Source organism: Aquarana catesbeiana, linkage group LG01, assembly GCF_042186555.1.
Source record: "Aquarana catesbeiana isolate 2022-GZ linkage group LG01, ASM4218655v1, whole genome shotgun sequence".
NCBI lineage: Eukaryota > Metazoa > Chordata > Amphibia > Anura > Ranidae > Aquarana > Aquarana catesbeiana.
In genome coordinates, this window is record NC_133324.1 from 369719493 (window position 1) to 369743624 (window position 24132).

Here is a 24132-nt window from a genome sequence, read left to right on the forward strand (position 1 = left end):
ACAGTGACATTAAAACAGCAAAATTAAAAACCAGTCCAGCTTAGATGCGAGGTCACCCAGAGTAGTCACGATTTTGTAGCATTTAGTTTTAAAGCAACTTGGAGAAAAAAAAAAAAAAAAAAAATTCTTAAGTGGCTCCCATCAAGTTAAACTAAAGGATAGCTGGCATCGGTAGCAATTCCACAATGATTGTCCTTGTCTCTTGCAATGTAGATGTATCCTTTGTTTCCCCACGACTCAGCCCAGCTAAAAAGACAAAAATTGTATTGCAAATGAGAATCGCATGTGTATATTTCCCTTGCAATCTTAACTGCAGGCTTGAAGCAACCGACTGACAAGCATACCAGTTAAATCTGGAGTTTAGTATAAGATGGTTCCAGATTAGCAACAATTACTGAAGCCATATAAAAGTCATCTAGAAGACAGTTAAGCAGTGCTAGTTTACATATTTGCTATTGCTACAGTGCATTTTAACATAAAGACACATTATATGCCATTTCAGTCCTTGGATGAGGTGCCTGCATTAGGTTTTAGCCCCTCCATATTGTCACCTGGTAAACCTGACCACATTTATTCCTCCAGTGCAAGGAGCCATTAAAAACACTGAACACACACGTCTGCCTGAACTCCATTACACAGGTGCTGATGGATTTACAAAAAAAATAAAAACCCTCAGGTGTTAAATAACCATAGAGCTTAATAGGATTACCAATGACACCATAATTCTGGTATCCAGCCATTTTCTGTACTTGCCAAATGTTATCAGAAAGCAAATGCAGAAACACAAGTCACAGGGATGAGGACATGAGAATGTGATGTGCGGAGGGAGGGGCCTGACCGTGTCACTGACAGGATACACAAGGGAGACCGGGAGAAGCCTAGGCAAACCCGCTGAGTGAGAGGCAGCGGTGTTTTCACTAATGACGACCTAGCTCCCCCTAGGAAACCCCACCAGCAATCCTGTAACCAGCCCTTGTGACAGACAGTCACCGGGATTCGGCAGCATGCGGGGGAACTGAGAAGCTGGGAGCTGGCCCCCCCTTCCCCACCCCTACCTGCTCCCCCTCTGTTTGCGGGCTATAGCGGAGCGGTTAAAGATCGCAGACCAGTGTCAGGGTATACAGACATCCGGCCAGACAAGCGGCAAGTGGAAGCCTGAGTCGGGGTGGAATAGCAGTATTAAGGAGTCCCCGAAGGCATAGGACATACGAGAGCCACAGTAGACAGATGAGAGCTTGATCTCGAATCAGCAGCAGGTGGAAAAGCTGGACAAAGTAGAGAAGCAGTAAGCTTCGGAATATGCCACACAGGCATTGCAATATTGAACGGGTGCAAAAGCTGAAATAGCAGAACACTTCGGAATAATCCTGCATAAATCTGCCACTTGTCAAAAACCCATCTACAACACATGTATAAATCCAGGACAGACTGGTAGAGGCCAGTATTCACCTGTACAAAACTGGATATACCGGGAATTATCTGCACAGACTAACCCACCCTTTTTTTTCCTCTCCTCTTTTCGTATGTCTCAGGTAGGACAGTAAAGGTTGGCAAGCAGGGGCATCAGAGGATTAACCATTATGATTAAAAAGCCTGGTACACCTCAGAAATTAGCGGACTAAAATACCCCTGTATACAAGTATTAATCGGTTGGTGGGTTTAACCTGTGGCGGCCTACTTAAAGTGGGGTTCCACCCAAATTTTGAACATTATCTCTATGCATTCTCTTCCTTGCCTAGATGCTGACATGCTGTGTAAAAAAATTTAAATCGCCGTAATTACTTTTTCTAATCTTAGCACTTCCTGGTTTTCCTCCCATGGGAGTAGGCGTGTTTCTAGCCTTTCCCAGACCTCCCACAGTCCCCTGGGAGCTAGTCTCAGGCTTCCCAGCATGCATTGTGCAACAGCCTCATCACAACATCTCTGCTCCCAGCATTCACCGCATCCAGGAAATACATGCTTGTGGGCTTCAAATGCCCACAATGAAGATGGAAACCGCCTTCAGTGAATTTTAAGTTATTCTTTACAACAAAATCGGACACAGGCAGACTTATTACACAGAACATGTGAGTAGATAACCATGAGAAGAAAAGTTTGTGAATGAACTCAAAAAAAAAAAAAAAAAAAAAAAAAGGATAGGTGGACCCCCGCTTTAAGGACACATGGACTTGACCCCATTTCGCACCTATGATGAATATAACTTGGACGCTTTTTTTTGAGGGCTCCTGGAGCCTCTGTGCAAATTGGCAGCTTTGTAAATCCAGGGATACCTATCTAGGTGTGAGGTTTCCAACGATCTCCTAGGAGAAGAGAAAATAGATACTAAAAACAGGGGAACTGAAAACTACAAAAAAAAAAAAAAACCCCAGTATGAAAGGTAGGACCACGAAGGGAAGTGGGAAGGGAAGCCCAAAACCCCTAAGAAAAAAGCAAACACTAGTACGATCAAACAATATGACAAAAAAAGGTCAAGTCCCCAGAGTACAAGACTGGAAGAACCACAACAGGCAAAACAAGAGAAAAGATCTTGCTAAAAAGAAAGGAGATACTCCGGACCTCTCGAGAGAAGATACTTGTATAGAGAGTGAGGTGGAAACAAGTAAAATGGAAGAACCGAATGTAGGTGCCCAGATGCCAACAAAACTAGAAGTGTCAGAGACGTTATTGAGACTAGAAAATTCAATTAAAGGGGAAATTACCGCATTACAAATAGACCTGGGGCAGCTGTTGGCTTGAGTGGAAGAGAGAGGAGAGGACAGATAATCAGGCCCAGGAACTCAGAAAATTAAAAGAGCAAGTGAGATTAACACAGATAAACCAGAGGAGAATCCTGTACAAACTGGAGGACCAGGAAAGTCAAAATAGAAGACAAAATCTTAGAATCCGTGCCCTTCCAGAGGAAAATGGCGAAGATCTGAGGAGAATTATGAACTCAATATTTAACCTGCTGCTGGACAAAGGACCAGAAAAGAGTATTAAGATTGATAGAATCCATCGGGTCAGAAAAAAAAAAAATATATAAAAATTTTTTTAGCAGCGGATCGTCCCAGAGACATTCTTGTGAGATTTCAGAAATAAAAAGAAGAAATATAAAATATGGAGCTTCAAATCTTTACAGATCTTGCACCTGAAACACTTGCTAGGTGACGACTCCTTAAACCGCTCCTAGAGCAAATGCGATTAGTGAACATAAAGTATAACTGGGGATTCTCAGCATGCCTGATAGGGCATAAAGACGGCAGATCCGCAAGATTAAGATTCCCCGAAGATTTACAGGAGTTCTGCAATAGACTAGATAGTCAAGTTCCAGTGATACCAGGATGGGAAGAGGGAGAAAAATGTCATAATGATAGACATGGAGTAACTTTCTGTAAATGCATTAGGGGAAATATATAACAAAAAGGAAATAAAGTGGGTGGAGGGGGGCTGAGAATAGTGACCCCGAGGTTACCAGTGTACGTCCGGTCCTTACACCCCACGGAAGGATCGGGGGGGAATGGGGAAAAAGATTCCTCTCAAATAAATACAGCAACCACTAATAGGAAAACAAAAATTAAGTTCTTGACATACAGTGTTTGCAGACTGAACACACCCACTAAGTGTCAAAAAATTGAGGGAATTAAAATATGGGGCAGAAGTTTGAGTCCTGCAGGAATACAACGTTAAATTATTTTCTAGAGACTTCGACATGGTACTATGCTGATTCATCAACAAAGAGAGCCAAGGGAGTGGCAGTTGGATTAGCCGCAGGGGTTAGGTTTAAATTGGAGGAAAGGATGACTGACCCTGAAGGTAGATACCTTGGAGAAATGGAATGTACATTGGCAGACATATATGCCCCAATAAGAACTCAATAAAATATATGAAAGACAATGGAGAGGTTGATGGATTTTAGGAAAGGTTACATAATGGCTGGAGACCTGAATTTTTGCTTGGATCCTGAAATTGATAGTACGGCCTGTGTACAGGGGATTAGAAATACATCATTAAAAATGATTAAACAGAAAAAGTAGCAACACCAGATACTAAATGTGTGGAGGATCATGCATCCTAATACACGTGATTACACTTTTTACTCCCCTGTACATGAGATGTACACCAGAATAGATTATATAATGGTAGACCATAAAGTATTAGAGTGGGTAACTGATTTAAACATAGAAATAGACGCTGTCCGATCACTCCCCCATAATATGAAAATAACAGGAATACAAAGACCCCCCCTATAATTGGAGATCAAATGAGGCATCACTACAAGATAAGATGCAGAAAGTGCGAAAGGAGATAGAAAATTATTTCCAGATTGATACAAAAGAGATATATGCCACTCTTTGGGAGGCCCATAAGACCTACATTAGCGGCTAACTATAGGGGTGGTAAAAAAAAAAAAAAAGGGAAACCAGATGAGTTCTTAGAAAGAGCAGGGCTCCCCCAAATATCTGAGAGTGACAGGGTTATGTTAGATAAAATCATAACTGAAGAGGAAATCAAGAAAGCACTAAAGATTCTGCCCCAGGTAAAAGCCCTGGCCCAGACTGGTTTCCTACACTCTATTTAAAAAAAGTTTGGGGATATTCTGGTCCCAAGGCTCCGCCAATACATGAATAGTCTGGGGGTTGAGTAAGAAATGAGCAGAGAGGCCATGCCGGCATCAGTCATTTTGAAGGAGGGGAAAGACGGATCAATGTGTTAAAATTAGACCAATATCCCTGTTAAACACAGACACAAAGCTATATGCCAAGGTCTTGGCAACAAGGATGAAGGATGTGATGAAAGATCTGGTCCATCCTGACCAGGTTAGGTTTGTCCGAAGGAGAGGGACAATGGAGTGAGAACATTGCTCCTCCTCCAAAAAGTTAATGGTGGGTCCCCAGGTCTATTCCTGTTGATAGATGCTGAAAAAGCATTTGACAGGGTAGACTGGGGACTTATGATTAAAACATTGGAATCCATGGGATTGGGCCCAAAAATGATTCAGAGGATCAATTATATAAAATAAAAAAAAAAAACTGACCACAGCTATAAAAATCAATGGGGAGTTGTCCCCCTCCTTCGAAATGAAAAAAATGGAAGGATTAGATCCAATCCAGACATAGGAGGTATCCAGATTGGGGATGGGGAGCACAAAGTGGCGGCTTTCGCAGATGATTTGTTGTTCTACATATCCAATCCGAGGAGAACAATGCCAAACCTACTTAAATTATTAATACAATATGGAGAAATATCAAATCAATCTTAATAAATATGAGATCAAGCATAAATGTTAATATGAAGAGCAATACCTGCAAAAAAAAAAAAAAAACTAAGTTTCCATGGAGGGATTCTTCTGATATAGAATATATATATATATATATATATATATATATATATATATATATATATATATATATATATATATATATATATATATATATATATATATATATATATATATATATATTTACACACACAAATTATATTCCATTAGAAGAAAAAAAAAAAAGAAAAAAAAAATTGCCTGGCAACATGTTCCTCCGAAAGAGGAAACACAAATGACTGGCCAGGGACCACCTTTTGAACTGTTTTGGCAATGTGTTTCCTGGGACGATGGGAGGGACTCCATCTCTCAAGGGCTGTCCTGGAAGACAACTGTGGAAAACTAAGTTTCCATGGAGGAGGGACATCAAGACCCCTCTCCTTGATTGGGCGAATCAACACAGTGAAGATAGTTTTGCTGCCAAAGATCACTTACAAATTTCAAATGTTGCCCATTACGTTACCGCCTCATTACTTTCAAGTTAAAACTATTATGAGATTCATTTGGCAAAATAAAAAAAAAAAAAAAAAAAAGCGAGGGAGAAAAGTGAAAAACAATGGGTTAGGAAAAAAAAAAAAAAAAAAGTTAAGTGATAATGCACAATTAAGAGATAAGAGAGGGACAATAGACACTTTGAGTTACAACAAAACAGATATAATGGCGATACCTCCAGTTGAAGGATTTTGTTGAGAATTTGCCCCAACCAATAACAGGGGAGGAATAATCAACATTAGAAAGTTTATGCCTAGTAGGATGCACAAAAAGGGATATTTCTAAGCTATACAAAATATTACTGTCAGATGGGAACTGGAGGTACCGCTAATAAAAAAAAAAAAAAAAAAAAAAAAAGGGGTTGGGGACGAGCTGGGGTCACTTTGTTATAAAAATAACATTGGGGAGATTTTGAATTTAACACATAGCTCTGCCATAGATATCAAAAACAGCTGAAATGAATTATAAGTGCCTGACAAGGTGGTATGTAACACCAGATAAATTGAGCAAATGTCAACCGGAGAAATCCCAGGAATGTTGGAGAGGCTGTAAGGTCACAGGAACTATGGCCCACCTGTGGTGGACCTGTACCAAAAACTAACTATTGGAAAGAAATTCTACAACTGATTAAAGAAATTACGGGAAAAGTAGTATTAGAAGATCCGTGGACATGTATATTCCATGGAGTAGAGGGTTCAGAGAAGCAATATAGGGAATCACTACTACCCCATTTATTGAATGCGGCAAAAAGTCTTATACCAAAGAAATGGTAGGAGGAAGGAAGCCCAAAAATTTGGGAATAGGTTAACGCAGTTAATCTGATGCCTAATATGGAATGCTTAAGATTCAGTGGGGAGGAGGAAAGGGAGGGGAGGACGGAAGAGTGGAAATGTTGACAGAATTTTAAGTTGAGGTATATCGAGGTTAGGACCAATGGAGACTAAAGTGAATAAGCAGTGATAAAAACAAAAAAACCAAAAAAAAACCCCCCACACACACACAAAAACAAATGCAGCCACCCAAGGCCTGTTAAGCTGGATTATAGTTAGAAAGTTATGCAGCCCTTCCATCAGGCTCCTTGTATTGCCCAGGTGAGTCCTTGCCAAAAATTCTCAGCAGCTGTATGTCAATATACCATGGGTTCGAAGTTAGCAGTTCTAACCACACTTTTGCCTGAGGAGCCATTTAGGAAGGTTTCAGCAAAAAGCTGTGTGAGCCCTCATTTCCCCAAACTGCATTTTACAGTGTTCATTTTGAAAACATACCTGTTTTTAACAATCCAGTATTTCTTTCCATCTACATCCTCCCCTTCAAATCCATAGCCAACAACCAGAACACCATGGTCTAGCTTTTTACTGCTGCATTCAGGTTCATATTTAAAACTACTTACAGGAATTTACTTAGTACATAAAGTGGTCCTAAAAAAAGTTAGTCAGGTTTAGTAGAGCAATACATACCTTCTTTATAGAAATGGAATGATTCATGGTTAGCATCAATACCTACAGAGATTGGACCAACTGATGCCACAGCTTTTAGAGCCTTCTCATCCCCAGAGGCAATTTTCATAAAGCCTGTGTCAGTGGCAGCCCTGTTGGCTAGATCATATTTGCAGGCTTGCTCCTATAAAGAAAGAAGATTATGCATCCCAATGTCTTATGACTTCAGGCTACATGAAAACACAACAGGGAGTTATCCATATTTAGAGATCTGTCAGACAGCAGCACTGTAGGAGCAACTGTAGTCAGGTAGTGTGTGAAAAACTACATAGTTGCCCACCCCATTCTAAAACAAGCCATGAAGATGTGCCCAAAATAAAGACTTCACATACATTAAAAGTTGACAGAGGAAGCTAACACTTCCCCAATCCCCATAATTTGTTACTGACCCTAGGCAGAAAATAAAGGCCAGTAGATCAGAAGACGGCCATAAACCTTAGCCTTAAGACCCCTTTCACAGGGAGCACCTGTGCCGTTAGTGCCGCTTGTTTTTGCAGCTCTTCAGCTGCTAGCGGGGCGGTTTTTAACCTTAAAAGTACTGTTTTGCAGCACTTAGGAAGCGCTGCCCATTCATTGCAATAGGCAAGGCGTTGTGACCTCTATTTGCAGTGCTCCCAACCTACCCTGAAGATTCCGCTTGCAGGACTTTTGTAACATCCCACAATCACACTGCCCCAGTGTGAAACGACAGTGCAATAATGGGAGGGGGTTGTCAGAGACCATTTCTAGCACTGAAGCACCAGAAAACCACCTCAGTGTGAAAGGGGTCTTAGTCACAAGGCAGGTATGTTTTAAGTTAGTGGTCCCTCCCCCTAAAGTTTCCATTTTGGAAATATTCTGAATTCTCAGGAAAGATTAACTGTCAAGTACCTGAGCTACAGAGCAAGACCTATAGTGAGATGGTTGTCTCAGATTACAATGCCAGTCTCAAATTTCCAAGGTAAACATGAAAGTCCTGTAATAAAAGCTAAAACTACCAGTAAGAATTTGAGTGGACTGCCCCCTTACATCATCAGCAATATATGGATACGACTCCTCAGAATCTATGCCATCATTGTCAAAGACATATTGAAAAGCATATTTCATCAATCCTCCATTGCAGCCAAGATTGCCTTCTGCTGTAGAGCAGTCCACAAGATTTTGCTCACTCAGGGACACAAGCTTCCCAGTCTTCCTGAAATGTTGACCTTCCAAAGCACCAGTCGCGCTAAAGGCCCAACAGGAACCACAATCTCCCTGAAAAGAAAGGATATGCAATTTGTAATGCAGCTACTTGGCATTTTATTTCAAGGTCTGCAAAAAAGCAGAAATGTAGTTTATACCTGATCTTTTACTGGAGTTACATAGCCTTTCCACCAGTCAACTTGTTTTGGAGCCTCAAAGTTATTTTGAGGCAGGAATTGTTGCTCCTCGTGTCATGTTCTGGTTAAATTTGTATCCGTTCATTAGCTGTTTAATTTCTTCTGTAGTCTAGAACCAAAATGGGGTGTGTGAATTACATATCTCCATAAAACAATTCTACAGTACTAAGGAAGCCATGTTACTAACTACAAAACAGTGAAGACTTTAAAAGACTCTGTAGGAACCACACTATATGCAGAGACTGCCATTACATGCTGTCAAAAGTGATTGTTCTGGAACACTTTACTAAATATGCATCTGTGATAAGCAGATACCCCAATGGAAAACATGTATGACATCTACCTCCACAATGGACATTCACAGTATAAAAGCCACTGCACACCACCATCATTAAAGGACCATCTGTTGATGCTAGTTGATTTTGCATATACTGTTAAGATAATTGCTGGTGCCACATGAATGCCTATAAACTACTATATGCTCCCTGCTGTTCTTTAACTTTTTGACTTACTGGATCTTTGTAAGAGACCAGGCCTTTAACACTATGGGGTCGATTCACAAAAACCGTGCGCAATCAGTAGAGGCGCAACGCACATTTCATATTTAAAAAACGGTGTGCCGGGAACAGAGAGCAAATCCCCCATTTACTATAGCAATCTCAGTGCACAGGAGAATGCAATCTGTGCGCCACTATGGGCATGGCATCTTCAATTCAACATTAATAGAAGATGGAGGTGCCAATATTATTGGTTGATGTGAGGAAGTTTAACTGCCCAAATATGCCCCTAAAAAGAAAGTAACTTTTTCAGAGCAAGCCTGCAAGTATGTTTACAACTGTGTGAGATAAACGCAAGCACTGAGCATGCACAAGTGGCTCTTACGCTCATTTGCGGCAAGTGGCTCTTGCGCGGTTTGTTCACAGCACGGACAAAATTTTAGTATATGTCAAGCAACATCAATGCAATTGTGTGGGTTGAACAGGTGCACCTTCAAACTTGACAACTTTTTTTATGCTGGCTCATCTTTATGCATTTTTTTTTTTTAAAGGATATTTGCACACATGTCATGTTAGCATGTTATGTTGCCAACATGTGACATGCACCTTGTTAAGGTTATGTAAAAAGACTCGCTCCTCCTAAAAAAGGCATTTACCAGTGGGTCATGGCACATCTACATTCCAAATTTGGCACTTAAGATGGTCATGCACTATGATTGGCGAATTTCTATCATGGCAAAATTAGGTAATAGGAAGAAGCACAACTCAAATTATAGGAAATTAAAACAGGCTCTTGCACCAAATCTTTTTTTAAGATCTAACTGATTGCAGTGTATGGTCACCTTTAAAGATGAAGATCTGAAAATATTTATAGGGTTTAGAAACACCTGTTCTTTGTAATGCATTTAAATATTTAGGAACCCCCACATTTCAAAGATATATATTAGAATAGGAATGAGATTCGCATCAAAAGGGTTAACTGATACCACCAACTAATTGCCTAACAAGACATCCAATAAGATGAAATAAAACAATTGTATTGAGCGTGCGCTATGATCAATGAGAAAACTGCAGTTACCCTAGCATCAGTTGCAGTTTACATATTTGTGTTTAGTGTACAATCAAGGCGTGAACCAGCACATTTGTCTTAGCAAATCTCCCTCTATAACCTGTTTTGATCATGTGTTCACATGCACTCCTAAAATGCACCAAGCTTCCTATGTGGATTAGTTCATAAAACAGGATTCTGTATTATAAGTGTGAATGTTACCTGGGTACAACATGTTACTACCATGTCTAACTTTGTATAGATGTGGACACGTGATATCTTTTGCTCACTACCATAAACAAGCTTTTAAAGTTCCTTTGCTGCAACACATTCATGACATCTATGCTGGCACCCAGAATCTTGTGCGTTCCAGGTATGTATTGTATAGCTTGATCCACCATGAACAGCTTTGCTAGACTGAACAGGCAAGCAAGATAGTTTTCTTGGATATATAGCATGTCTTTTCTGCAATAAAGAACTGTCTGCTTGCATTTTAACTGAAGACTGATACACCAGCTACTCTTACAGTATAAATCCATTGTTGCTCAAAGGTTTCATGTACACTTACCATGTCCCCAAAATGGTTCATGCCAAGGCTGTAAGTGTGTTTTCCTGCAGCAGCTTCCATATTGTGCTTTATGATTTTCCTGAAATTATCCTCAAATACCAACCTTCTCCATGTACCATCATCCTAGAGAGGAAAAGTACTAGTTACTTACCGGTAACTGTCTTTCTGGGAAATCTTCCAGGACGGCACACCTGAGAGATGAGAGGCTCCTCCCGACAGGAAACACAATCAATCAACAGCTGTTTTAAGTCCACACCCTTCCCCTTGATCCTCAGTTTGTAGAGAAGTAACTCCTGAACCTGTTTCACAAGGGAAATCATTCTTCATAGGTACTCACCTTCTAGTGTTCTAAAATTTTCCCTCCTCCAACGGGTGGGAAGTAGGCCTGCCGTCCTGGAAGATTTCCCAGAAAGACAGTTACCGGTAAGTAACTAGTACTTTTCTCAAGTCATCTTTCAGGACGGCACACCTGAGAGGATAATCAAGCAGCTCAGGCCTACCTTTAGGGTGGGACCACTGCAAGACCCTCTTGGCGAACCTCGGTTCTGCAGTGAGCTTTACCTTCACTCCATATGCTTGATGAAGGTATCTTAGCTGGATCATGCGGCTGATCTGCCGGTCTACTCCACTGGTGTCCCTGCCTTCTCTGCTTCGGATGCAGGATCTAGGTGGAGTGGGCTCTTAAAGATGGAATCAGAAAACATGTTAAACTTGTAGATTATCAATGTTGCCTGTCACACATCTAACAATGGCCTATTCTGCCTATAGGTGCTGCTTAGAACCACTAAAAAGGATTAATCGGAGAGCTGTGTTGTAAGACAAGGACACTACATTGATCAATAAGGGAGCCTGTTTTAACACAACCCTGTCCAGGGAAATAAAACTGCCAAAAGGGGGGCCCCTGACAGACAACCTTTTTTGTTCATTTTTATCTTTACGTCAGCAAAGACTGAAGGGAAACCTACTTAAGGGAAATAGATTAACAAAAACTTAACCCCTGGGTTTAAGGCATGCCCAATCTATAGTTTTACTTATGCCTGAGAGCCTACTCAGGAGATTAACATCCGTAGCAGGATTAGAACACTCATACTGCTACATCTAGTTTTGCTAGAAGGGCAAAATGAAGGCCATGCACCGAGCTGTAACCTATTTGGTCGGGTATACATCTTTATACTTCATCTTCAGGCCATAAAAAACTCCTCTGAACCGAACTTCCTAAGTTCTTATTACAGGGCGACTCATTATCGCCTTCCTCCAGTGACCCATAACTCTACCGGGCTTCAACCCTAGGAAATGGCTCTGGCATCCCTGAAAGTAAGGGGTCGAGGCTTTCTGACATGACATTTGCAGCCAGAACTCCTGGCCCTTCCACGGAAAAGAAGGCTGAAATACAAAAGGTGATACATGTATTATTAATATCACAAATAAAAAGAAAAAATCATAGATTGTGGACATAGCACAATAGATTTAAACAGAAAGGACACAAACAGACAAAAATGTTGTGTATCTGAGTGTGACTAGCTAAACCAACATATCAAACATGGGAAGAGACCCAAATCTGAACCTCACAGTCTGGTTTTCTGATGTGCGGCCAATATGTAAACATTAAGACACAAACACACCTTAAATGCTGCGCATTTCTGAAGTGCAGCTAGCTCATAACTGGTAAATACAGAAAGGACGGGAACCCCCTTTTACAATGGTGTTTTACTGATGTACAGCAAAACAAGGCCTTAAAGAGAAGACAGAAAGACCCAAACTTCTATGTTGCGTATTTATGACGAACCACCAAGTACAGTTATAAGACAATCCTTTCTGTTATGCAGTTCTGTAGTGCAGTTACATAGAACCAACACAGAAAGAACACAAGCAACCTACAGCATTGGGTTTTTCTGAAGTGCCATAAGGTAAGGCAATATAAAACAAAGCACCAACAAGCTTCAATGTTGAGTATTTCTGCTGTGCAGCAACATAAAAACAAAGAAACAGACAGCCTTTACAGGTGCGATCTTTCTGGTCTACTGCAAAATAAATGCAATAACTCCACAATGAGTATCCCTGCTGCGTAGCAAAACCTCAACAGGAGGGACAGATAAGCTTAGGGTTCCCACACCCGTGCGACCCAACCTGCCACTTGGGACTGCAAGATGCCTGAGAAGTCATACTATGGCTTCCAAAGGGTACCATTCGTGACTGTGCGACTCCAGGTCGCAGCGTCTCCAGCAGTCCCTGCTTACGGAACCACAGACCTCAAGATTACACAGGTCGCAGGAAAAGCAGTTTTCAGGTTGAACAAACAAGGGGTCCCCATGCTGTGGCTCCCTGGAGGAGTGCAGCCAACAGCCCCCTACTGTGTATACCTAAGAAACAGCAAGGAAGATCAATGAGAAACACCACTTACTGCTGTGCCTTTCTGATATACAGACGATAAGGCAGTAAATATAGGACATACAGGACACAAACAATGTTCAATCTTTGTGTATGTCTGATGTGTAGCATATACCAATACTGAGCAGAGATGCCATCACGCTCAATGTGTCTCCCTGCTGAGCAGCAAAAACAAAATCAGAAAAAGACAAACAACCTTCACTGTTGTGTCCTTTCTGATATGCAGCCAATAAGGCAGTAAATGTAAGACATAAAGGACAGACAACCTTCAATCTTGTATGTGTCTGATGTGCAACAACAATTTTGAATAGAGATAGCACATCCATATTCAAGTGATTTGGCATGCGACTCAACATGTCAAATCGCATGCCTAAAATCGGCAGCCATTGCCGTTAATAGCACTGTCTGAATCAGTACGGGCCACTTTGTGGTGCTGCACTGATTACCAATGGCAGTATGTGTACTACCCCAGGCACAGGTTCAATTTTGTATTTTCCAACAAAATCAGGACCATCCACCTTCACTGCTGCCTTTCTGATAAGCAACCAATAAGGCAGTAATACAGGACCCACAGACAGACCTCAGTCGTGTATATCTCTGATGTGCAACTAACAATTCTGAATAGAGATAGCACATCCATCTTCAAGTGATTTGGCATGCAACTCAACATGTCAAATCGCATGCCTAAAATCGGCAGCCATTGCCGTTAATAGCACTGTCTGAATCAGCACGACGCCACTTTGTGGTGCTGTACCGATTACCAAAGGCAGTATATGTACTACCCCTGGCCCAGGTTCAATTTGTACTTCTGTTATGGAGCCCGACAAATCAGGACCATCAATCTTTCCTGCTGCCTTTCTGATAAGCAACCAATAAGGCAGTAATACAGGACACAAAAACCCCCAGACAGAACTCAACCTTGTGTACGTCTGATGTGCAGCAATATAACACTTACGAGCAGAGATGTCTTTACCAGACTCAATGATGTGCGTTTCTGCCGTGTGGCACAAAACCAGAAAGTACAGACCACCTTCCCTGTTGTATTTTTCTGATCTGTAGCCAAACAAAGCAGTACCTTTAGGACATAAAGGACACCCAACAAGCTTCAGTGCAGTGCATTTCTGATGTACAGCAATATACCCCTTATGAGCAGAGATGTCACAAATCTCAATGTGTATTTCTGCTGTGCCACCAAACACCCCAGCAAGGACAAACTTTCACTACTGAGGTCTACTGGTGAGCAGCCAAGGAGTCATGGTGTATCCCTTTATGAAATAACCAAACAGGGGCAATTCATTTCATAGGCCTAGCCTGGGCTGTAGATACTAATCCTTCACCACCAGTGAAGGAACCAATCCTAAAATGGTTGGACACCTTACTATAGTAGCTGTTGTCCTACCTTACCTCCGTAGATTGAGCAAACGCTAGCCAGCTCATACACGGGTGGGGCTGATTAGTAACTAAAGTCTCAATGAGCCCAGCCCTAGAGACCAATTTAAGACCCCTAGAAAGGGTGGTTACCAATTTAGCCTGGAGGTAAATAGCCACCTGCAGGCCTTAAACAAGCAATCATATAGCCATCTAGCTCTTGCATATGTTTGCACAGAAAATCCTTATTCAAAGGATATAGGAAAACGATTTATGGTAAATCGCTTTTAGATCTGTCATTGAGTGGACTGTAGCCCAAACCAACAAAAAGGTTTTTTTTTACCCCCTGCATTAAAATATAACCACAATGTAAGAGTGGAGTGGGAGGTTGGAGCTTATGAAAAGTTACCCATAGCAAGCAACCCCCAAAAGGAGGATCTGTCACAAGGGAACCCCTACTGTGCCACACAGAAGCTTGGTCCCTGCAACATTGTTGAAAGTTAGGTCAGCTTTTAAGCATCTTGGAGCAACTTCAGATTCCTAGCAGCTGGGCTAATAGGGCCAGATAACCTAGTGCACCTGCTGAGCAAGGGAGCTTACTCCTGAATCCTTCAACCATTGCACCATTAATAATTTGTTCAGTGGTATACCTGGCCAGTAAGGAACTCTTTGTTCTACCAGGTCACCCCCTTTGCTATATTCACCCCTACTAATGTACCACAACCGGGTATGTAGGGAGAGGCTGGCAACCTACTATTGTGATAACCACAGTGTCTCTGCTATAAGAGGGAGCTGTGGCTGGTGGTTTTTAGCAGTAGCTTCTGGGCTGTTTTGTTATGCAGACCCCAGGCCCTGCACCACTCAGTAAATATAGGTGGAAGGGGAAAAAAAAAATGCCTTACCTACCTCTTTCCCATCTGAGGTGGTTTAGGCACATTCGCTCCTCTGCATCACTTGTCCACCATACAGCATCATTGATGTAAGAGGGAGCTGTGGCTGGTGTTCTTAGCAAAAGCTTCTGGGCTATTTGAATCCAGACCCCAGGGGAGATGATCTCAAATGCCCAGAAACCATCTGGCTGGGATTGGGGATTTTTGACTCACCGTTGCCGTCTTCCCCCTTTTGCCACAGCCACCGGGCTTGCTTTTCCATCCTTATGGTCCACACGCAAGGAGGATAGCCGCCAAAGTGCCCCCCCCTCCAACTGCTGTCCCTTTAGGGAGCTGCAAGGTTAGGCTGTGTCCTGCACTGTACCAGTCAGTATATACACATGGGGGGGGGGGGGCAATGCCATACGTTCCTCATTCCCATCTGTGGTTTAGGCAGACAATTACCATAGTGAATTGGTGCCTCCTCGAAAGGAGGATGTGGGCGCCTGCTCCTGCTGACTCTCAGCTTTCCCTTCTGGGTAAGAACGTGGGTCGTTCAGGCGGTGCCCTCCCCAGCAGCCCACGCGAGCTACCAGGGGCCCAGAAGTCAGGGGATACGATCCCCCTGGAAAGAACCGACGGCCAGCACCCCCGTCTGAACGGACGCCCGGACAGGTAAGGGGGGAGACAGGATAAGGGCCCCTGAAGTTCTGGGTACACCACTGTACCCAGGGGCCTTCAGCTATCAGGGGGGCTTTCCCAGTTTTTGCTGCCCCCCCCTGAAGAAAGGATAGGGGAACCCCCCGGGAAGGATAAATATATCCTGCCAGACCCAGAGGCTTCCCAGGCATTTGGTCCAGCTCCCAGGGGGAGACCACCAGCCCCAGGCTTCGGTCATTTGGAAAAAACAAACAGTTTTGCTGTGTAGGGAGAAACACAATCAAAAACTGAGGATCAAGGGGAAGGGTGTGGACTTAAAACAGCTGTTGATTGATTGTGTTTCCTGTCGGGAGGAGCCTCTCATCTCTCAGGTGTGCCGTCCTGAAAGATGACTTGAGAAAAATAGGTTTAGCCATTTTTATAGATTCAACCAAGCTTTTACTATATATGGACCTACCTGGTGTTAACTCCAGAACCCAACACTGATGTTAAAGTGGTTCTAATGGCAGGCTTTTTACCTTCATGCAGCAAGATAAAACTTGTGCGCAGCATACACACTACCCCTCCCCAATACTTACCTGAGCTCAATCTTCCTCCAGCAATGTACACAAGAGCCTTAGCTGTCTGGGGGATTCTCCCTCATTGGCTGAGACAGCACTGATGTCAAAGTCAGTGAGCCAATGAGAAAGGATGGGGCAGAGCCTCCATGTCTGAATAGATAGAGCAATGGCTCGTGAGCAAGCCTGCTTGTGTCCTCATAGCAAGCTTCTTGTTGTGGGGCAGAGCTCCAGCAAGCAAGGGACCCAAGAGGATCTGGGCTGTTCTGAGCAAAAATCACTGCACAGAGGAGGCAAGTAGAACGTTACTTTTAAAGTAACTTGAGAGCACATGAGCAGGCTCACTCCCGAGCCTGTCCAGACATGGAGGCTCTGCCCCACCCCCTCTCCTCATTGGCTCACTGACAGCAGCACTGTCTCAGCCAGTTGAGACTCATGCACATTGCTGGAGGAAGATCAGGCTCAGGTAAGTATTGGGTTACTGATTGTTACTATGCTTAGCAGCACCAGTTTTAGTAAGTCGCCCCCAATTTTAAGTTCAACCAGAGGGGAAAAAAAAAAAACCCTTCTAGCGGATTCCAGTCCAGGTGTTAGGGCATCTTACAGAAATAGTTTATAACGGTAGTAATCTAAAGCAAGTCTATAGAAGGTAGCAGTTGATTACAAGAGAAGTACATTTATTAAACTTACCTTTTGATATTTTTTATTAAAGAGCGTAGTAAACAAGTTCCATGTTTCATCCAAAGCTGGATCGTGAACAGGAAGTGCAAATACCGATGCCAAGCATAGGGAAGCAACTACAAGTAACATCATGATTTCTAACCTGCAGGTACAAAATACAACTATTAGGCACAGGTAATAGAGATTACAAACAAAGTCAATAGTTCTGACTAGAAAAGAGGGGCATTGGTGCTTGTGTAGAAGATCAAAGAATGAGTAAAAGTGAGTTTACTACTTGCTCTGAGGCACAAAACACCCAAGCGCCAAGTTATGCAAAGTTTAGGCCGATCACAGTTCAAACTAATGAGCAGGCTGAATGCACCCAGTTGAACGATCAACTTTGCTACAACCAACCTGCCAGATTCTTGCAATTCTCACTAATGGCTGCTATAGCTGCTAACGATAGTCACCATCTTCTCCCACCCACTTGTCAGGAGAAGACAAATGATGATCCCCCATATTAGCACTGTGTTGATGGGAGATTCATGGTTGCAGGAAAGAGTCAGTGTATGGCTTGCCTTATACCTTTTGACTAGTACAATATTCATTCTGAGAAACCGTTTGGGTTTAATCCCCCAACCTCCAAAGAATGGAAAACCCAGCAGCTGGGTCAACACACAACCTGCCCACCCAATAAATGGCAATTCAATCTCCAGTGTAAAACCTTCAGTAGCCAGCTGTAGATGGATTAGAATTCCCAATTCATCCATGTATAGGCAGGAGGTTCACAGAAGTGGGTCTAACGATTGAATTCTGTACAACCACCCTGTTGGACTTCCCCCACACAATTCAGCACTACTGGCAATGTGTATTTTCTACAGTAAAAGCAGCTTTCCAGCCTGGTCAAAATCTAGAACGGGGGGGAGGCCCTCATTCACAGAAAAAAAAAAAAAAATATATTGATATATACACTTTTCTTTTAGACGCATACTAGATCCTGCCGAGGATATGGCCCTGAAGTACTTGCATGATGTAGACACAGCTAAGTGTAGGCTCCCCAATGACTATAGTGCTGCATTTAGATACGAACAAAACTGTTGTATGCATATAAACAGGATTAGTGTGAATGAGCCCCAATTACAGATCTGAATGTACTACTACTCTGCACACCTCATTACCAGAATGAATTGTGTACATGAGGAGTGGAGTCATCCCAGCCCATCAAGATGGCTGACAGCCCCCCCCCCCCCCCCCCCGAACACTAGGTGAATAGGATGGTGCTGGTGGGGGGAGTTTTGCTCCACTTTAAGCCCCCCCCCCTCCCGCTATCACATTACAAACAGTCATCACATGTGACCACAACAAAGCAAACATTTTTAAATTTGTCACCAAAACAAGACTAAAGATGAAATCTTAGCTAGGACCTCTAGGTGGAAACTCAGGGGAGGGTCTAAATCAGTTCTTTTGTAGGAATTTCTAGTGTTGGGGTTTAACCAGCAGGAATAAGGATTTACATACATCCAATCCTCAGGGAAGGGTCATACATTCCTGTATGGAGATACATACACCTTGTGTGTGAAGGTCTGGTCAGCCCAGCTGCACTCTACTATAAACAAGCTTTAAACACCCCACACAATTGAGTTCTTACAGCTGAATAGACTAAAACTGGAGCCGCTGTGCAAAGTAACCAATCAGCTGTCAGCTTTATTTATAAAGCTCAACTAAAACCACCCTGAAGCTAGAAGCTGATTAACGCTGGAGCGGATGAGCATGGCGTCCAGAGTAAAGCCTCCCCATAGTGTGAGCTGTGAAGCCTGAACGGCTATGGCCATTCCCCACTACATAGAAGTGCCTGGATTACCAAGAAGCCGTCCTCACTCCCTCATATTATTAGAGAGGTCGCCATGGCCCACTAACAATAAACAAAGCACATTCCATACATCTCTTCCCGCTCTCCCCGCCATTGTTTCTACACACCTCATAACGGGATCAACTGCAGGTATTATCAGGCGCCGGCGCGCTTTTAAAGGGAACTGGCGGCCCTGCCTCCAAAAACGTAGACGCTCTTCCATTGGCCGCTCCCTGGGAACGGGGCGGGTTCTACCCTGGGGGGGGGGGGGGGGGCTCACCTGACTGCCTAGCTCGTGACTCTTTGTTGCGTTCAGGAGCGGAGTGGGCGGAGCCGCAGGGAGTGGTGATGTAGTAATAATAGGTAAAAGGTCACATGGTGTCCTGTTGCTGGGGGGTGTTGGGGAAGAAGTATGGACAAAGCAGTGTGAAAAGCAGGGAAGTGACATTGGTCAATACATTGGTCAATAGAAGTCTAAGTTGTTTTTTTTTTTTTAGTTTTAATGAAAAGTTCATTTTAAATTGCTATTCGTCAAACAGGATACTCTGGGGACTATTAGGGCCCAATCACATCTGTACTTAGTAAAACCCATATTGTGATTTTAATGTGTTGCATTGAATTGTAAGACAATCCTTATGCCTGGCACACACAATCAGATTAGACGAATGATCATCTGTTTTTTTTTTTTGCACGCTAATCTCATATCGAAAATGAAGAGTTTACTAAAGTGATGAAAATTCTCGTACGATAGAATAAAAATGTGGAAGTGATGTAATGTGTTGTAAGGTATTTGTATTGTATTTTCCAACAACAGCTGTACTAAATGAAAATCATACAATCTGGTATCTTACAAAAAAAAATTGTGCTCGTTTTATCAGAAAATTTTGTATAAATTGTAATCGGATCTCGAAAGCTGCACACTAACGATCAGATTATCCTACGATTGATTTGAAAGTAGTATTTTTTGTGAGATTTTCTGATCATGTGCATGGCCCATTACTGCATTTTTCATGTGATTTCCTCCAACAGTCACCAGGGATAGAAAAGTGAACATGAGCAATGACAGTTATAGTGAGATATTTTATGTGAGGAGTTTACCCTTTTCATATTTCAAAGTTTGGATAACATAGGGTTGTGGCCTCATTCACACTTGTGCGACTTGGGACTGCAAAGAAAGTAATGTCACCAGCACACAAGGAGCTCCAAAAATGGGTCCAAAACTGGGACTGCAAAGTCGCATGACAAGTCGTACCCCATGATTTCCAATGAGTACCGTTTATATCTGTGCGACTTCAAATTGCAGCGACTTCAAAGTAGTCCCTGCACTACTTTGGACTGACTTTGCTGTGATTTGAGGTCCATAGACCTCAAGATTACACAGGAATTGCTTCAAGTGGCACGACTTTCAGGTCAGATAAGTGTGAATGGGGCTTAAATGGAATGGTTAGAAATTAAAGAGGAGCTCCAGTCATGTTTGTGTTTATCAAACGTCACAAGCTACAAAAAGTGTAGTTGCTGACTGATAATAAACACACAGGGGGTCATTTACTATAGCGCCAGGAAGTACTGGGCACTATTGCAAATAATAGCTCCCATTTTAGCCAAATAAAATTTCAACAGGCGAATGTGCGAATTAGCACTATTAGTGAGGAACACACGTTAGTAAATTCTAAATCAGCGCTAATTAGCGCTTCCGCGTATATGCAAATGCCAATTCCTACCAAGTTGTTATATAGTACTGCACTGTAACTATGATCCATGTATGTGAAAGAAACATTTTTATGTGAGATGTGCTCTACGTCGTGTGCATCTATTGAAGTATGTTGCAATTAGTATTCCTAGTTTTCTTACTTCTTTTGCTAACAAATGCAGTTATGAATGATTATTACATAGTAATGTCTGCTATTCTGTAAAGTTACATGTATTAAACATTTAGGTTACCTATTTGTTGTATGTTGTTTTTTATTTTTTTAATTTAGGTGACTATAAAGCGGTAATTATTTATATTCATTCTTTAACCACTTGCTTACTGGGCACTTAAACCCCCCTCCTATCCAGACCAATTTTCAGCTTTCAGCGCTGACGCACTTTGAATGACAATTGCGCAGTCATACAACACTGTACCCAAATGACATTTTTATTATTTTTTCCCTACAAATAGAGCTTTCTTTTGGTGGTATTTGATCATTGGTTTTTATTTTTTGTTAAAAAAAAAATGTAAAAAAACTCAATTTAAAAAAAAAATAAAAATTATATTTTATTATAAAAAATTTAAAACAGGTAATTTTTCTCCTTCATTGATGTACGCTGATGAGGCGGAGCTGATGGGCACCAATAGGCGGCAGTGATGGGCACTGATGGGTGGCAATAATGGGCACTATCAGTTACACTGATAGGCAGCACTGCTAGGTGGCACTGATTGGCACTACTGGTGGGCATTGATAGCTGGCACTTGTGGGCACTGATAGGTGGTAGTTGTGGGCATTGATAGGTGGCACTGTGGGCACACATGAGGCAGATGTGCCTCTTCCACTTCGGGACCGATGTCCTTCGCATCCGAGTTGGTGATCGGCTTTTTTTTCTACTCACGCTGTCAGCGTGGGTAGAAAAAAAAAAGCAGATTACCGAACTTTTGTTTACTTCATGTGATCAGCTGTCATTGGCTGACAGCTGATCACATGGTAAGGGGCCGGGACCTGCCCCTTACTTGGATCGGTGATCACCCGAGTCTCAGTGACTCGGTGATCACAGCGCGCTCGGCGCGCTCCCTGTAGGGCGCGTGCAGAGCGCGTGCACAGGGGAGGCCGTCATATGACAGCCTCCCAGGAATTCAAGTCCGCGCTGTGGCCGTCATTCGGCCACAGCGCGGATGTCAAGTGGTTAATCATACTACACTATTATGCAGGTCTCGTACTTAGCACAATGGCTTAGTGGTCTGCTCAGATGTCTCCACAGCACTCACTGTACAAATTCAAATACCATCCACCAGCTGTGTTTATTTTTTCAGTGCACAAGCGAATTAAAATAAACAAACAAAAAAATGTAATCTGCCCTTTAGCTAGTGTGTGGTGTTTGGAATTTCACACCATAAGACCCCTTTCACACCGAGGGCGTTTTGCAGTCGCTATAGCTTTAAAAATAGCGCCTGCAATCCGCCCTCAAACAGCTGCAGCATTGTCTCCAGTGTGAATGCCCGAGGGCTTTCAAACCGGAGCGCTGCACTGGCAGGACGTCAGGAAAAGTCCTGTCAGCAGCTTCTTTGAAGCGGTGAAGGAGCGGTGTGTTTACTGCTCCTCCACCGCTGCTCCCCATTGAAATCAATGGGGCAGCGCAGGGATACCGCCGGCAAAACGCTGCTATTGCGGCACATTGCGGGTGGTTTTAACCCTTTCTCGGCCACTAGCGGAGGGTAAAAGCGCCCTGCTAGCGGCCGAAATGTGCCGCTAATCCTAAAAATAGCGGTGTTTTACCGCCGACGCTATGGGCGGCTCAGTGTGAAAGGGCTCTGATAGTATTGAATACTTACATATCATTGCATGCATTTGAAGAGTTAATAAAATAGAATCAGCAAAATTTAAAGTGCATTGGCTAATTGGCATTCACCTATTTTCAGCATATGCTGCTTTGGCTAATTGGCTAATAGTCATTTTCCTTTTTTTCACCAATTCAATCTTTTAGTATCTCTCTGTGGAATTTGAACCCATGAGTTCTTCAAGGTAGAAGTGCTGACTACTAGCCTATTAGGCGTAGCACAGTCATACATAGAAAATACATTTACTAGCGTTTGATGTTTCTTATCCCCGAGCAGGGCCGATCCTAGGGTCACCGGCGCCTGGGTGCAGAAATATTTCTGGCGCCCCCACATGGGCGTGGTCATCTTACCAACTCCTCCCCTTTACAAATGTTTCTATGGCAATGACTCAAACACAGAGATGCTCCCCTAAGAAGTCTTTGTTACCCTGGGAACCTCCTGTGATCTTTTAATAAAGAAAATACAGGAAGAGGGTACACTAATGAGACCTGGAGGGGAGTCTCTCTGATGCACACAGAGAGGGCTTCTGTTAGAGAGTCTGTTAGAAAGAGCCCCCAGATATAGTACAGGAGATGATCAGAGACTGCAGACATAGTACAGGAGATGATCAGAGACTGCAGACATAGTACAGGACATGATCAGAGACTGCAGACATATTACAGAAGATGGTCAGAGACTGCAGACACAGTACAGGAGATGGTCAAAGACTGCAGACATAGTACAGGAGATGATCAAAGACTGCAGACATAATACAGGAGATGATCAGAGACTGCAGACATAGTACAGGAGATGACCAAAGACTGCAGACATACTACAGGAGATGATCAGAGACTGCAGACATAGTACAGGAGATGATCAGAGACTGCAGACATAGTACAAGAGATGATCAGAGACTGCAGACATATTACAGGAGATGATCAGAGACTGCAGATATACTACAGGAGATGATCAGAGACTGCAGACAGGATATAAGAGATGAGCAAAGACTGCAGACATAGTACAGGAGATGGTCAGAGACTGCAGACATAATACAGGAGATGATCAGAGACTGCAGACATAGTACAGGAGATGATCAGAGACTGCAGACATAGTACAGGAGATGATCAGAGACTGCAGACATAGTACAGGAGATGATCAGAGACTGCAGACATAGTACAGGAGATGATCAGAGACTGCAGACATAATACAGGAGATGATCAGAGACTGCAGACATAATACAGGAGATGATCAGAGACTGCAGACATAATACAGGAGATGATCAGAGACTGCAGACATAGTACAGGAGATGATCAGTGACTGCAGACATAATACAGGAGATGATCAGAGACTGCAGACAGGATATAAGAGATGATCGGAGACTGCAGACATAGTACAGGAGATGATCAGAGACTGCAGACAGGATATAAGAGATGATCAGAGACTGCAGACATAGTACAGGAGATGATCAGAGACTGCAGACATAGTACAGGAGATGGTCATAGACTGCAGACA

General features: G+C 42.7%; 1 pseudogene; it reads right to left on the bottom strand.

Annotated features, from left to right (window-relative positions):
• Window positions 1-35: 35 nt before the first annotated feature.
• Window positions 36-19785, bottom strand: LOC141146747 (procathepsin L-like; annotated as a pseudogene).
• Between the last annotated feature and the right edge of the window lie 4347 nt (window positions 19786-24132).